General features: G+C 39.9%; 1 protein-coding gene across 7 annotated transcripts in view; it reads left to right on the top strand.

Annotated features, from left to right (window-relative positions):
- The window catches only part of PALM2AKAP2 (PALM2 and AKAP2 fusion), a 264,548-nt gene that overhangs the window by 73,217 nt on the left and 175,257 nt on the right, over nt 1-16,074 (top strand). Inside the window, exon 1 of one of the 7 annotated variants that reach the window (XM_019009214.2) lies at nt 14,483-14,501. The exons of the other annotated variants lie outside the window; for them this stretch is intronic. The gene's annotated coding sequence lies outside the window, so the exon portion shown is untranslated. Of the gene's footprint in view, nt 1-14,482; nt 14,502-16,074 lie in introns of those variants that run through there. 7 annotated transcript variants of the gene reach the window in all.

Below are 16,074 nucleotides of genomic sequence, written 5' to 3'. Positions count from 1 at the left end.
ACACAGAGCAGACAACTGGGGATACAAGCATCATAAAGTCACCCCAGGACACCAAACAATTGATTAAACTCTTTAACATGATGGTGATTTGCTTATCTTTGCCCATTAACCACTGGGCTTGTTTTATTTCTTCTTTTTCTCCTGTTGTCACTCTGTATGCAGTGAGTCAGGAATCCAGGATTGCTGCTGGCTCTCCAGGGAGATTGCATCACCCCACTCTGTGCTGTGCACAGTAGTATATATACTCTTTACTGCAAAGTCTTTATATGCATGTCATCAAGGCAAGCAATGACTACAAGAGGAAGTAGGGACCAGAGGCATGGACTAGAGCCTAGGTTTTCCAAGCTTGAGTGATCTGTCATATAGATAAGTCATATAGATAAATCTATAATCAATTGGTGGATTCAAATTGTAACATAGACCTTTTAACACCAGAAGAAATGTTTGTTGTCTGCAAAATGATACCAGAGAGAGAAAGCAATTCCAGCTCAGACCCTGACATCTTTGATTGTAGCTCAGGTAAAATGTCCTAAATCGTGGAATTATTGCTGGGTTATTTAAACAACTTTTTGTTTGTAGGAAACCCATTTGGGAAACATGAATTTGCCTACAGAACCTTAACTGCACCAAGTATGAATAGACAGATATTCTCAGTAAGCATGGATTAGTAGTAATAGATAAGCATATGGTAGGGGAGCACTCATGTCAAATGAGATGGCAGAGAAAACAACTTACAATTAAATCTTGGAGCCCTAAGCTTATAGTAGCTTTCCATTCAGTCTCAATCTTGTGCATTTTTAAAAATATACTTAGAAAACTGTAAGTACTGTTTCCTGGTATGAGTCCATCTTTTGCCTCATTTCTGCTCTTTATCTGTAAGGATACTCATTAATCAGGACAGTGAATTTCACACAAGTGATCCTCTCAAGAATCCACACTGCAATCAGGAGGTGGGTGGTCAGTCTGGTTTGCAGTAAGGTGTTTTTCTGTAGGTCTGTTAGATAAAGCAGCAGTCTTAGTAACCCAGGTAAGGTTTGTTGAGACTTTCAGTTGAAGACAAAGCTCTTAGTTCCAAAAGAATATAAGGGCAATAAGAAAACCTGCTAAATTACAGCAAAAGGCTAAGGATTTTCTGACTTGTCTGATGACCTCTGAGCTGTGTGACTTGACATACCTGGCATAAGGCCAGAATGGCAGAAGGTTCCTAAATTTAGAAATGTATTCTAGACATTGGCTGCTGCAGAGCAGCAATGTGTCACCAGTAGAATAGGGCATGTAAATCTCATCTTGCTTGCAGCATCCAGGTGAGGAAACCAGAGTAGCCTGTTCACCCTCCAGACATCATTCCAGAGGGGTTGCATGGGGCTTGCCATTGATTTGGTCCTGCAAGGACAGCCCAGCTCACTGTCAGAAGTTATGCCCAGCAATAAGACATCACTTCTGATGTGGGGAAGTGGTTCATTTTTGTTAGACTGGCAGTCCAATTTTGATGTCATAAGATTTTCAGCTGAGAAAATAAATAAAAGGCAAATAGCTTAATTCTGATTTTAGGAAATGTTGCAGCAGGAGAAAACAGTGAAGATACTGTGGGATTTACATGTGTACTCTGTTTATGCCCCAAAACACGTGAGGGAAATGTCTTATGCCTTTGAGCCCTTACCCCATTGGTATCACCTTTTGGGGAGAGGTGTGGAGAACTGCAGGGTGTCACCATGCCAAGAACATGATGATCCTCAGTTCTATTTTCTTCTTGGGAAGTAACTGTGCTTTCACTTAGGCACAACCTGAAATTTTCTGCCTGCCAAAGGCTGGAAATAACTACCACATCAGATGTAACTTGTTATGTCACACATATGGTCACTGAAAGCCCAGTTTTAAAGCTGTGGGCAATGTTTTGTAGCCTTCCAGGCAGGCAGCAGTGGTCAATTCTCCTTTTATCATCTTTTAGATAAGGAATTTCAGCAGCAGCCACCCTGTATACAAAACCCCCATGTCATTTTCTGCTCTTTCATAGTCAAAAACAGCTTTACAAATGTGAATCATTAATCATATTGAAGCCATGTCACAGAAAAATCATCCCATTTTCCTAGCCTTGCTAGGGCTGTTAGGGAGATTCTTTCATGCATGTGTTGCATCAAAGGTCAGGTAAAGAGCCCAGCTTGGTCTGGACAACAGTTGCTGAAAATGTTATAGATTCCCTGAAAGAATTAATTGAAAACAGGTTTCAGAAATTGAAGTCTGCTTCTCACAAACAAGTTTCAAAAACTTGTTTTCTTCTCACCAGCTATTTTTCTCCTGAATGTTTGTAATACATTGTTTCTACCCAGAGACCTTCAATTATCAGGGACTGGTATAGTCAAAATTATACCACCTAAGGCAATGCAAAACCTCAGGTGTAGCAGAGAGACTCTGTGTTACACTGATTTTGTTAAATGCTGTTATTTAAAATATACAGTGCATGAACTGAAAATATTACCAAATTAGACCAAATGTCCACCTTGTAAACTGTTCATCCATATCTCAACTTTTTTCCTCTCTACAGAATGGGAATGTAATAGCTAACAAACACTTTGATACCTGCAAACAATTAACAGAACACATGAGAGCCACATCCTGATGTCCTGGCTTAGTGTCCAAGGCTGCTGTGGATCCCAGGACCAAACTAATCTCTTGCCCACAGTATAAGTTGCTGCACATTACTTTTTGAAAGGCTGCTGTTGCACTGTGTTTGTAGGAATTTATTCCACTCTTCAGGCATTTCAAAGAAGAATGGAGAATGGAACATCCACAATTACTCCCTCTTGAGTGTGAATGGAGGCCAGAAGAATGCACTGTGGTTCTTGGGAAGTGGGAACTCCTACTTAAATGGGGTGTTTACAAATGAAGACATTTATTGCACAGGATGACTCTTACAGGTGGTTCCTGGGTAGAGCTGTGCTTTGTCAGGCTCTCCATCAAACACCACCAGGCCTGCCTTGGGCACCAGGTTGGCTTTATGTGGCACTGGAGTGCTGTTGAGTTTGCACAGTTAGATCACGAATTTGATTGCTTCAGCGGAGCTGTTCTTGTCTTGCCTCAATTTCAAACAAGATAATACAACTTTTCTTAGAAGATTACCAGATAAACAACGGCTGTGAAACACGATGACTCAAGCAAAGTAGGGTGTCTAATATCCTTTCCTTATTTCCTTTTCATTTTGTCATAAAAAATATCTGTAGAGCTGCACAATTACCTACTCTGAAAATGTCTTTTTTCCTGTTAAGAGTGCTGGTATTTAATCATTTCCCAGCTTCATTAAGTGGCTTGTCTTGCCACTTACTACATCAGTACAGACTGCATCATACTGGTATCTTGAATAAGATGAGTAATACATTGATATTTTTCCATCTTAGCAGCCCCCGCTGATCTACCTCATCTCCCAAAAGAGAAGACATTTGAAAAACCTGATGCAATGACCCAGCATTTCTGAAAGGTGATTCCTTCCTCATTAGTCTTTGCTTTACCTGCTGCTGAGTGGAAAAGGATTCACTGCAATGAGGGAAAGAAATACTGATATCTTGTTTTTGGTTAGGGAAGAAGTAGATTGTGTTTAGTAATCTCTGACTGTACTGCTTGTTGCTTTGTTATAGATATAGATATCTGAAAATAATGTGCATGAACAAAGCTGAAAATGGGTTGCAAGTGGGCTTTCAAATTCCTTTCTCCAAATAGGAATAACAAAAAACAATCATTATGGAAGTGACATATACTGTGGATATCTGAAATTTTTCATTCAAAAATTATATAAGACTATTTTTATTTGGCACAAAATATATAGAGAGAGATTTTCAGAAGCTGTAGTAGCCTGTAATACACAGGTTTTGCCCCTAGATATTTGGGACAAGTTAACCATAATACACATCTATGTTGGATCAATCTGATTTTTTTTTTCTTTTTGTAATGGAAGCTTTTCTGGATAGTAACTAGACACTAAAACAGGCCATGTAACATCTTGGTTTTACCTAATTTTCTTGTTTTATGATTTTACTGGTGAAAAGTTCATGCTGTTCTATGTACTGAGAACAATTTGTAGTGCTGAATCTTTATGAAGGAATCATTTTTTTCATCTGAACCACGTGTATTTTGAAAATGGCCCAGTCTTATGTAATTCTTTGAAGGATTTTCTTTCCTTCATAGGAAAATGTCTTCAAAACAAATAGTAGTGTTTTGTGTCTACCATGGGAGGAATGCTATCTGGGAAATAGCCCAGAGTGTACAGAATGTGTTAATTTGTCTATTTGCCCCAGGGATGCTGAGTCATGTCATTGTGAGAGTATCTAGAGAGGGTTTGCATAATGAGGGGTTTGAAAAATCTGTTTCTCCAGCTTTTCATGGAGAACAAGAGTCCAGTTTTTGCTGGATGAAAATGTTAATAAAGAACGGGGAAATCTTGGCAGGCAGAGAAGATAGCTTCCAAAGGAGAATCAAGGTGAAGTGATAAAGCATTGCCTTCAGAATCACCAAAAGTAGTCTAGCAACTCTCCTTGCTGTTCTGTTAATTCTTTTATTTTTTTATTTTTTAAATAAAGTAGCTACTCTCTTTAGCTGAACTTCTTATTTCATACAGTGTACAATTTTGTGAGAAATATTAGCCTAAGGACCATGCACCAGTTATTCATTTGGTGATAAAATATTGTTCCTCTTCTCCTCCATCAGCTAGGACAAATGAAAGGAAGGGGAACCAACAGAGAGGCATGCTTTTTCTGCTGCATTTAGGTGGACTTTGTTGGTAGGGTGACTTGTAAGGATTTAAAGTTATCATAGCTATTAAAGTTGCTGGAGTTTAACAGCTCCCACAGCTTTCTCTCTCATAAATGCTATTCATATCCATCTTTTTCCCCTCCTGCTAAGCCTCTAATTTTATTTAATTCTTTTATTTTTAAGAGTTTGGTAACTTCTTCAATATGGCAAAGGGTTTCCAGGAAATGACAACTTTTTGTAGGTTTTTAAGAGCTTGTTAACTTCTTCAGCATGGCAAAGGGTTTACAGGAAACAGCAATTTTCTGCAGATTCCTCTCCTGTCACATCTCAGTAAAGCAACCTGCCTTACAGACAGTCTTCAAGGCAGGCAGGCAGGTCTGTAGGCAACATTTGGGTTCCAGCTTTCCTCTTTTGTCACCAAATTCCCTTTTAACGCTTAACAGCAATGTGACATGGCTCCATGATGAAACCCTCCTTTTCCTCTGCATTCATCAGTGGTGTGGTCTTCACTACCTGCTTCTCTCTAGGCAGCAGACAGGAATGCTTTTGCCACTCCAGCAGAGGGACATGGGGAGTACCAGAACCTTTTCCAGGCTTTAGCTCTAGTTTCTTTGCCTCCTTTCATCCCAGGATGAAAGGAGGCAAAGAAACACACAGGAGTTTTACTCAGTGGTATCGTGGATCTCTGTCAGCTGTGCCATCCATGCTCACTGAACAGGGGCCCTGGTGGTCTTCAAGCATTGCTCAGCCTGTGTGACCACAGCTGGAGAGGGTTGGACAACACAGGTCAGTCCTGTTAATCCAGAAAAAATAGGCAAAGCATGATGGTGTGATTATTTAAATCCAGAAGGAGTCAGGAAATGTCAAAATTATATCTTCTGTTTCAGCACAGGTTCTCCTCTGATTCTCACTACTTCTGCCCCCCCTTCCCTCTTTTTCCTCATTATCCTCCTAGGAAGACTATTTTTTAATTAAGTGAGAGGATAGACTTGCAGAAGAGAGGGAAAAAGCTTTGTTCTTTGTGTCCCACATTGATTAGCATTCTTGCAGCTTCACTGTTTGCTTCTCTAAAAAGAAGCTGTTATTTGACTGAGGGAAGAATAGTTTTTGCATATTAATTTTTTCCTAACCAAAAGCATTTAGGTTACCTTAATGATACTAGAAAAATTCCAAGATTCAATCTCAGATTCATTAAACTAGCAGCATCCTCTGACAAGCTCAACAGAAGGAACACAAGAAGAGCAAGTCATTAAAAAACTATACTTATTTAAAAATGACTATTAATCACATATTAACCTCACCCTAAACAGGGATGCAAATCTTTGGAGTATGAATACCTCTTCCAGCTAACTGTTCAGAATGAGGGATTTCTGCAGAGTGGTTAGTCCACCACAGTCACTTTGTGGTGAGACCCCACAAAATATAAAGGTTAAGAACTAGGATGAACATGAAATTACGAAGTCTTTGACATACAAATGGAAAAGTAAATGTAAAATAATGGATTTGGGGCAGGCAGATTTCAATAAACTCAGGATTTCATAACTGAAAGCTTTGATGGTTAGGGTGAATGCCCATAAAAGCACAAACAGGCTAGGGGAAAGATAGGAGGCATAGGACCACACTCTGGTGTACTAAATCACTGGCTTTTCCTTGGCATTAGACAAAGATAAAAGGTCACAGAAAATGGAAATTAGTTCAGATTGCTAAGTATAATGTGAAAGAGTTAAAAAAGTGGGTGAAGATGAAAGCTAAAAAAGTAGAGGTATAATGTGATGTGTACCCTAATAGGAAATTCTTCTGTTGTAGTGTTACTGGTAGAGAGAAAGGAAAGGAAAATGCTGGTCTCCTGTTCCACAGAGAGGACACATGGTAGATGACACTAGGAGTCTTGTTTTGTTCTTCACTCTTCACTAGAAAAGTGTGCTGTAATTGAGCAAGAAGTGCAGTTGCACCGGGTACATATCTGAAGCAGAATCAGGGAAAAGAAATTGAAGAATACTGAGGGAAAATCAGACTGGTTTCAGATCATCTGAGCATGGTGAGATCCATCCCCAAACTGGACATCTGTCTGAAACCATCTCAGAGTCTTTTTCCTTTGAGATCTTGAAAGGAGATGTTCTTAGGAAAAGCACATGTCATGCTTAATTTTACTAAGGGGGCAGAGAAAAGAGGAGTTACAGGATACCAACCTAATTTCATTCTGCAGAGGAGCACATGTGGTTGTCTAGGAGAATACACAGTGATTTATAAAGGACTTGAATTTATCAAATAAGGCCTGCCAAGGTACCCAGCTTCGTTGACAGGCACCTAGCAGACCATGTCAGCTGAGGATGCCATTTACCTTAACAGTGAGGAGTCTTTGATACTTTTATAATCCCACTGGTAGAAATATAATTTGGACAAAACTCATCTAAGACAGAGACAATACTGATAAGAAACTATTCCGTCAAAATTGAAGGGAAAACTTTGATGAATTCTCTGCTGGTTCTTAGACAATTTCATCTTCTCATAATACTGTAGGTGATGAGAAGTTTTATGAGTAGACACCCTATTAATTAGACTTGAAGACAGCATCAAACATAGGGGCACATGGTGAAGAACAGCACGGTAATTGCAAATCAGAGATTACCCTAAAAATGCGATAGAAGGAAATTGCAAAATTTTATCTTTGGGCAGGCATAGCCAACTGTGAAGACAGCCAACTGTGGCTGTCAGCCCAGTTCTCTCAAAAACATGTGGGAACTAGGATGAATAAGAAGCTGGACATGAGTCAAGGATTTGGGGCTGGAAAGATGTTTTGGTACGTAGGTAATGAAACATAAAAGAATACTCTGCTGATGGTTAGTAAGGCCTCACTTGGATTAATGTGCAGTTGAAAGTACAATTGCACTGGAAGTAGAGTTCAGACTACCAGAAAATCAGGAGGAGAAGGTGGATTGGAAGTGATTGGGGTACACGGTCTACAAGGAAAGCGTGCTCAGTCTGATGAAGAGAGTAGGTCTTCAAATACTTCATCAGCCACTGCAATGGAAAGGATAACGGGTTCTTTGTGTTCACAGCAGAAGGGACAACAACTACCGAAATTAAGTATTGGCAATGGAAATTCATTAGGGAAAACCTTCCAGCAATCAGGACAATGAAGCACTGGAGAGGCCATGAAGGGTCCATCATTTCAGGTCTGTGAGAAGAGGTCAGAGACAGTCAGCAGGAGCAATATTAGTTCAGCCAACACAGTGTGCAATCAAGGACCTGCCTGGACACCTTTCCCTGAGCACTGGGATTCAGCACTTGCTTTCAGCCAGTCAGAGACTTATCCCCTCCTTCTGACAACAAAGATTCACAACTTGCAGAAGAAAACTATTTTGGGAAAAGTTGAACAGGGACATGATAATGTCTGCAACTAGTATGAAAATAGCCATCAAGATTAGAGAAATAAATTTCAAACACAAAGGAAATGGTATTAAAATGCCAGAAGGCCAGACCTTTAAGAAAATAATCAAGTATTTCTCCTGCCGACCTTTTTCAAGAGTGAGCATGTTGAAGGACTGGAGTAGATTGTCAATTGCTACAGGGGATCTCCGTTCCCAGACAGTTTCAGGATGAAGCTTGACCAGTTTGTTGAGATACTTGATGTAAGAGGGAGGGCTGCACTATTTTCTGTTTGTGTCATTCTCTTGGAGAAGGGTAATACTCAGTATATATGGAAATGAAACAGAGATGTGAGATCAGAAACTGCTTTTCACAAGAGCAAATAACAGATTGTGAAACACAAACCAGGAAATTAAAAATGTGGGTATGGGGGAACCCCAAATTTTTTGCATTATGAACAGTCATCTTGTTGCACTTGTAAACTCATACAGTGGTGTATTTTGGAAAACACCATGTAGAGCCCCCAGGGATTAACAGACTAAATTAGTGCTTGGGACAGGCTGTTTGCTCTTGCAGTGCATATAATAAAGCCAGCTACTTGCATTTTAGGTAAGGAAGAAACTTTCCTATATGTGAGTCGACACTGAATTTTTGGTCTGTTTCCATGAAATATCTGAAACAGCTAATGCCAGGTACAGAACTGGACGGACTAACAGTGCAAAGCAGCCAGCCAGCTCCTGGTACAACTGTTTGAAATCATGACAGAGTTTTCTTTCCACTCCCCCTCTTCTCACTAGCTGGCAAAATATTTTTGTGCTGGAGTCACTTGTTCTAGTGTTCTTATTTGAAGGCATAAATATATCTTCTGGTTTGAATTCAGAGTTTTAGTTTTCCTCTCCAAATAACTTTACATTGTTTCACTAGTCTGAAATAGACTCTGGCTTTTCATGCTTTGTCATTAGAGTCGAAATAGACATCTGTGAAGAGGAACAGAAGGAATAAATTTTAGACTCTGCGCACCCTAGAGAACAAGATTATGGGAAGATGAAGCTATAAAAGAAGCTGTAGCATGAAGTGATGACCTGAATGGCTCATAACTAAAAATTTCTGTCATAGGCACAATTCTGAGATTTTGAAATTTCAACACCGCCTCAAAGAGAAAAAAAAATAAGTTTATCAAAAATATTGTGAAAGAGAGGAATTAATATTATTTGTCTGACCTCCTGGAAACATTTATTTTGATATGACTAAAACATTCTCAACACTGACACTGGAACAGTTTTATCTGTTTTTATCTGTTAAATGGTAATGTAAAAAGCAAATGTTTCTGCCTCATAGAAACAAAATATTGAGATAATTTCCTGTCAGATTATCATGAAATAGATAAATTCCTGTAAATTCTTTACATTTAATTAAGTCAGTGTTTTCCAAAGGAGTAAAACTTCTCGGGGAAATAACCAACCATTTGCCATAATTTTCCAGTGTCCTTTAGCCCCCACAAATGTGAAAATGGTATAGGCTTCTAAACAAAGACAGAAAAGTTATCTATGGTCAGAGAAATAAAAGTCATTCCCAGGGTGAAACAAAATAACTGCTAAATACTGCATATAAATGCTTCATAATTGTTTGACAGTAATTTACCACATTGCATCTACAAAGAGAATCAAATACATATATTTTCTGTCACAGCAGTTGCTCAATTCAAATGGGTCTTAATATTGTGGCTCCCTTCAGTGGTTTGTTATATCTCTTGATTTCATATCTTCCAGATTTCTGCTAAGAATTGCCAAAAGCATCTTACAATCTCTGCTATTGATACAGCATGTTAAACATCCAAGGCAACAGGGAATTTATAAAGCTACTTTCCTAACCAATAAGATATCACTAATCTTGTCACAGGAAACCTGTGGTTCTCTTCCTTCAGCCTGCTGTGTGCAGCCACAGCAGCGGAGCTGTGCTGTTTGTACCCATTCTCTACACATGCAGCACTAGGTGGTCCTGCCCTGGGGCCTTGCATTGGTACAGACAGGACAGCCACCTCCTGGAAAAGGACCCACGAGGCAACACAACTGGAGCCAGGAGGGGAGTCCTAGCCTCTCCTTGCTGTTACTGGTCACCAAGGCCAGGGACCATGGTGCTTCTTAGCTGGTCTGTACCCTCTCCTTTTAGCAATAGCGTAGCTGTGATTGATCCCATCAATCATCAATTGCAGCATGGAGACGTGGAAATGCCTTCTCTGCTCCTGTTCCTTCCTGCCCTTATTCATCCTCTCACCAGGCTGCCTTCCAGTTCCCAAACACATTTGGCACTCCTGACTTGGTGTTGTGAGAGCGCTGTGGTCTCCAGTGAGGATCACTCAGCAGCCACTCAAGCACGGCAAGGCTTTGTCCCTCCAGAGAAGTCATCTTCATTGGATTGGTCTTCAGCAGTGACTGCTGCTTCCTGTCCTGTCTCAAAAGCAGAACACAGAATAGCTCTCCTGCCATGTGTCATGTTAAGGGTGAGAAGCAGTGTGAGAATGTAGTGTCCAGTCAGGAAAGGAGGAGGTGCTGCTTTACAAGGTTGTGTCTTGCAGTCTGCAAGCCAACAGGCGAACCAAGAATGGCATTGGTCATTTACTGTGGTGTGATGGTGTGGGCCTACTCTAGAGAGTCTTGTCCTAAAGGCTATCAGGTCATCTTTCCTATGACTACCGCTGCCTGACTCCCTCTTACATATCTTTGTTTATTTCTGCATAGTGGTTTTCTATCTAAACACATCACCTTCCACCCTTGTTCATTTTGAGTTGAGAATAACAAATCCTAGAGCATTTCTTGTATGGAATACCAGGTTTCTCACCACGGCCCCTTCTGAGGACACGTGGAAAGGGCCAGCATCAGCCCGACTGCATCCCAATAGAAATGTAATCATAAGGTCTAATTATATGTTTTTTACTTTATTTTTTTAATATGGGACACTGAAGTGTCCAAAATAGAAATAGTTAACTAAAATACAGGGGCTTATATGACCGAGTTTTCATGAAATAATGTCAAGATCCCACCCCAGAGAGTGGACAGCTGTTTACAGCCACTAGGAATTATCCCTGGGAAGGCTCAATTTTACTGCAGAAAAGTACTTTTACATCCCTCTCTTCCTCAGCCAGAACTGAAAACAGACTGAATATCGCATCTATTTTTGGATGTAGGACACACAGGTCAGCTACTGGTCAGTGTGGCGTGGGAAAGGCTGCAGTGATGTGCTGAGCATCCAGACTCACCGAAAAGCACTTCTGCTGTCGCCCTGAGAGTGCAGTGCCCTGCTGATGCACCTCACTGCCTGACAGCCGGCAGAGACCACACCAGCATGGTTTCTGCACAGGACCACAGGACAAGCAGCAACGTCAGCACAGGTTTTCTGCTAGGTTTGAACATATTTTAAATGCATTCCTTAATTAAAAATGTTTTTAATGAGCCAAGACAACATGAGTAATCCACAACTAAAATTGACTGTGTTAAGGTACTTCCTTAAGCTATCCAGAATCATGTCCTCCTTTAAAAATAGTGTTAACTATACTCAAGATAAAAGTCTGGTGGAAATCAGGGACCAGAATATCAACAAACATTGCGCTGAAGTGTTTTCAGAGCTCTTTCTGGCAGACCTCTAGAAATTAGTTGTATTCAATGTATCCTTTTAAAATTCTCATTAATAAACATTTCCTTCCATCCTCTGGGGAATCACCATAACCCCACAGCGCATCAGCCCTGCAGCAGGCTAGGGTTTCACATCACTCTTAATTTTCACCTTAATGTCTTAACACAAGCTTTCTGCCGGCTGTGCACCATATTCAGTGCTCTTGTCCCTCACGGCCTGGGGCTGTCTCCTAGATGACTGTGACCTCGGGAGGGTTAACACACAGAAGGCACAGATGGCCAGCTCATAGGCTAACTCAGCATCTGGAACAGCTTCTTCACTACTGTAACATTTACAGCTGGAAGGGTCATTGTCATATTCTAGACTGTGTGATTAGCTTTGATGGGAGCTTCCTTCTTGCCATAGGATACCAATGCATGATCTGTCTAGCTGTTTATAAACCAAGGAGTTGTAGGTGAGAGGTGAAAGTACAATAGATGCAAAATTTGCCATTTTTATTGTCTTTTCTGTGGCATCATGTGAGAAGTCATCCCAGGTGAGTTTGTCCTGATGCCACACTCAGTGGAAATGTTTTACATTTGTAACTTGCAGAAGTCATAAGGATGATCTGCTAGCTGGATAGCAAAGAAAGCTCTACTGACCTCGTCACACATATTCATTCAAGGCATATAACCAATAGAAAGTGAAACCACAGACTTTCTCTTTTTGCCATATTTCAATGGAAAATGTCTTCTTTGCCAGGCAAAAGCCGATGTATGTGTGGACTGCAGGAGAAAATTTGGATGGATTCGTGTTAAAGGTTGATTGCTTAATAGTGCAAATATATGGCCCCAAAGACCACATTTTATGCATCCTTTGTTTCTGGTATGATAGCAAGGTGTCTTGTATTTGTTTATCTTCAAAAAAACACTAGCAAGGAAAGTATTAAGAAGACATCTTTATCTAGAATAAAGATAATTTTCTTAAAATCACAGTAGCAATGCCAGAGAGGTCTGTATTCCTAAAATCTGCCACCAAATTTTTATGCCCATGTGTGTCCATTTATTGGGGGTTAGTGTCATATGTATATGATAACAGTATCCTGGACAGTTATATTCAGGAATTGTGGGTATTCAGACTCCTAAAGAAGCAGAAAACTTTTTTTTTTTTTTTGCTTAAGGAACTGCCAGATTGCCTGTAAGATTTTAAGCAATAAAACCTTCTGAGTGAAACAAAATAAAAAAGTGAAAGAAGAAGAAAATAGTTTTGAGGAAAAAAATCTGGATTTTATTTACATGCAAACATTACTACTATTATATCATACCTTACAATCTTTAATCTTGAGACAAAATATATCCATCTTCAACCGAAATAATCCAAAGTCTGGAATTGTTACAAAAGATGCATTCTTTTGTATGCTAGAATCCCATTCTAGAAATGTTTGAATACAACATGCAGTACTAGAAAGTTGCTCTTGTGCAACAAGTACTTCCATAATTACAAGAATAACAGTGAATCTTTGAGTGAGGAAAACCTCAATATGAAATTTTTGGCACCTTCACATGCTGTCTTAATTTTTTTTAAATGTCAGTCTGATGTTATTTTAAAGAGTGACATAGCCTTTTTTGTATGAGTTGGCGTACCTGAAAGTCTCACATCTGTATAGCATGCTTCCTAGACTGAGTACACTGTAAGGAGCAGGAAATGAGAACTTTAATTCAAGCCAAGCCATTGTTTTCCATAATATGAAAAACAGTACAACAAAATCATCTGCTGAATTAAATTAAGGACAGAAAAATATGGACTTTTTTTTTAACTCTGAGATATTATATTTGAACGCATAACTTTCCAGTTTCAAAATACCTGGTTTTCTAAGAAATTACTATCATTTTGGAAGTGAAAGTGCAGGGAACCATGATTTTAAAGTAATAGAATCTATATAAAAAACCAATTGTTTTTAAGTAAACTATAGCTAAAAAGCTGTATTTTGCTTTCTCCTGAAAAGCTTTCTATTTTTTATGCAATACCCACTAGTTTCCTCCTCCCCTACCCACTGGCACTTGCCTGCATCTATTCCCTAGCCCTCTGGTTTAGACCTAGACCTATCAACCCAGTGTTGATCCAGAAGTGTCATTTCAGGGTGGTCTGGTCTTTCTCCTGTAGGCTGAAATCATGTGTGCTGCCACATTCAGTAACCTTAAACTCACACATGCGGCTATATTGCTACAGCATTTGGGAACTCTTTTAAAATCTGGGGTCTAGAAAATTATTTCTGTCCTTAAATTAGCTGTGGACAAATTAGCCCTTGAAAATAGATTCTTCCAGATAAGCTACCCAAAGTCCATCAGATCAAAGAAAAGGAAAACCAAACCAAACCAAAAACAACAACAACAATAAAAAAGACCACAGAAAAGTGCACAAAGCACTGAGCTGGGAAATAGCTAGGCATCCATCTCCCATCTACAATATGATGAAGTTGCACTCAATTAATTGTCAGGATGAAAAACTAGCAGACATTTTATGCAAAGCCAATAGTTTGTTGTTAAGGTAAACAGAATGTTACCAACCTAGTTTCTGGCTTGTTTTTAATATCAGTCAAAATATTATAGAAGAAAAAGGAACAGTATTACATAGAATGTCTGCAGAGTAATACAACTGTTATGCCTCCTAGCACCTGCCCCTTTTTCTGTTCTTAGAGTTAATCTTCCAGAACCTCTCCGGATCCAGCCCAGACACAGTTAAAATATATGTCAAGTCATCAGCTTCTCAGACTCTTCATCAAGGTAAATATTGGGCTGATTCTGAGGGTTTCTTCCCTTTTCCAGGAGGAATGTGATGCAGATATTTGTGGTTTACTTCTCCTCAATTTGGAGTCCACTTGAAGCAATTCTTTTTTTTTTTCATGGGTCTGTAATTCCACATCAAATCTGCTATATATGTGTTACATATAGATAGAATTTTGGAAGCACAAAATAATTTGGGTTGAAAGGGACCTTTAAAAGTCATCCAGTCCAAACCCCACTGCAATAAGCAGTGTCATCTTCAACTTAGGTCAGATTGCTCAGAGCTCCATCCAACCTGGCTTTGAACACTTAGAATGATGAGGTATCCACAGATTTTCATGGAAATCTATTCCAGTTTCTCTCTACCCACACCATAAAAAAAAAAAATATTCTTTATATCTACCCTCTTATAGTTTTGCCCCCTGTCCTATGGGTATGGGCTCTACTTTAAAAAGTCCATCCTTATCTTTCTTACAAACCTACTTTAGGAACTAGAATGCAAGGTCTACTGTGAGCCTTCTCTTTTCCAGTCTGAACTCTCAGTTTTTCCTCACAGGGCTGATGTTCCATCCCACTGATGATTTCCGTGGCCCTCCACTAGGCTTGCTCCAGTAGGTACACATCCTTCTGAAACTGTGGCCCACAGAGCTGGATGCAGTGCTCAGGTGTGGTGGGGCAGAGTCACCTCCCTTGACCTGCTAGCTGTGCTTCTTTTGATACTTATTCTTTACTCTCCTTGCTGCTCCTAGAGCTGTTTTACCCAGCTCTAGGTCTTTATCTGACCATTGTGAACTTGCTCATTGCCTGTCTCATCATGCCACCCCATCCTCCCCCTCACAGTACCCTGTATCTCTCTTTCCAGGCTTCAGCTGTGCCATCAAGCCAATCTTCCTCTGTGTGGAATGACTACAGTGGGTTCATATGCATTTCCTTCCACAGAACAAACTGTGCTACTGCTGTGATAGTAGATCGTAGCTAGTAGATCATAGCCACAGTACACATTTATACAGACATGTGCAGAAGACAAAGGGGGCCTGTACAGAGGGAACATGACAGGCCCTAAAGTCCTTGCAAAGCTATTACAAAGCTTGGGATCTGTTACTAGCAATGGTGCTACTATATTTACCGTGTAGCACTGCTACAATGCTAATTATGTTTTGTTTCTCCTGTCTGTAGCCTATGTAGACACACACAAACTTACTGAAATAGCAAAGGTTTCCAGCTGTGCGTGCTTATTTGCACTGGGACTAATACTTTCACACTTAAAACTGATTTGGTGCCCTAAAATTTGCAGATCAAGGCTTCAGTGACAATTCAGGAGAACGTGGAAGAGTTTGTCATTATTACTATTACCAAGCTCCAGATTTATATCTGTTCCTGAGACAGACTGGTGAACATGAAGTGTTCTCTGTTGAGGAAGGTCCAAACAGGTCAAACAATTTTTCAAGAGATGATAATGTATTCCGTGAGCTGAAGACAGAAGAACTGGTAGACCAGGTGCTCACCTGGCTTCCAGCATTTCCTGAGATTAAACTAATGTTTACTAGTTGAGGATCTTCCAATCTTTTCCTTC

The sequence above is a fragment of the Parus major genome, chromosome Z (assembly GCF_001522545.3).
Source record: "Parus major isolate Abel chromosome Z, Parus_major1.1, whole genome shotgun sequence".
Taxonomy (NCBI): domain Eukaryota; kingdom Metazoa; phylum Chordata; class Aves; order Passeriformes; family Paridae; genus Parus; species Parus major.
The sequence above is the reverse complement of the archived record's forward strand: the minus strand, read 5'-3'. Positions and strand labels throughout refer to the sequence as shown.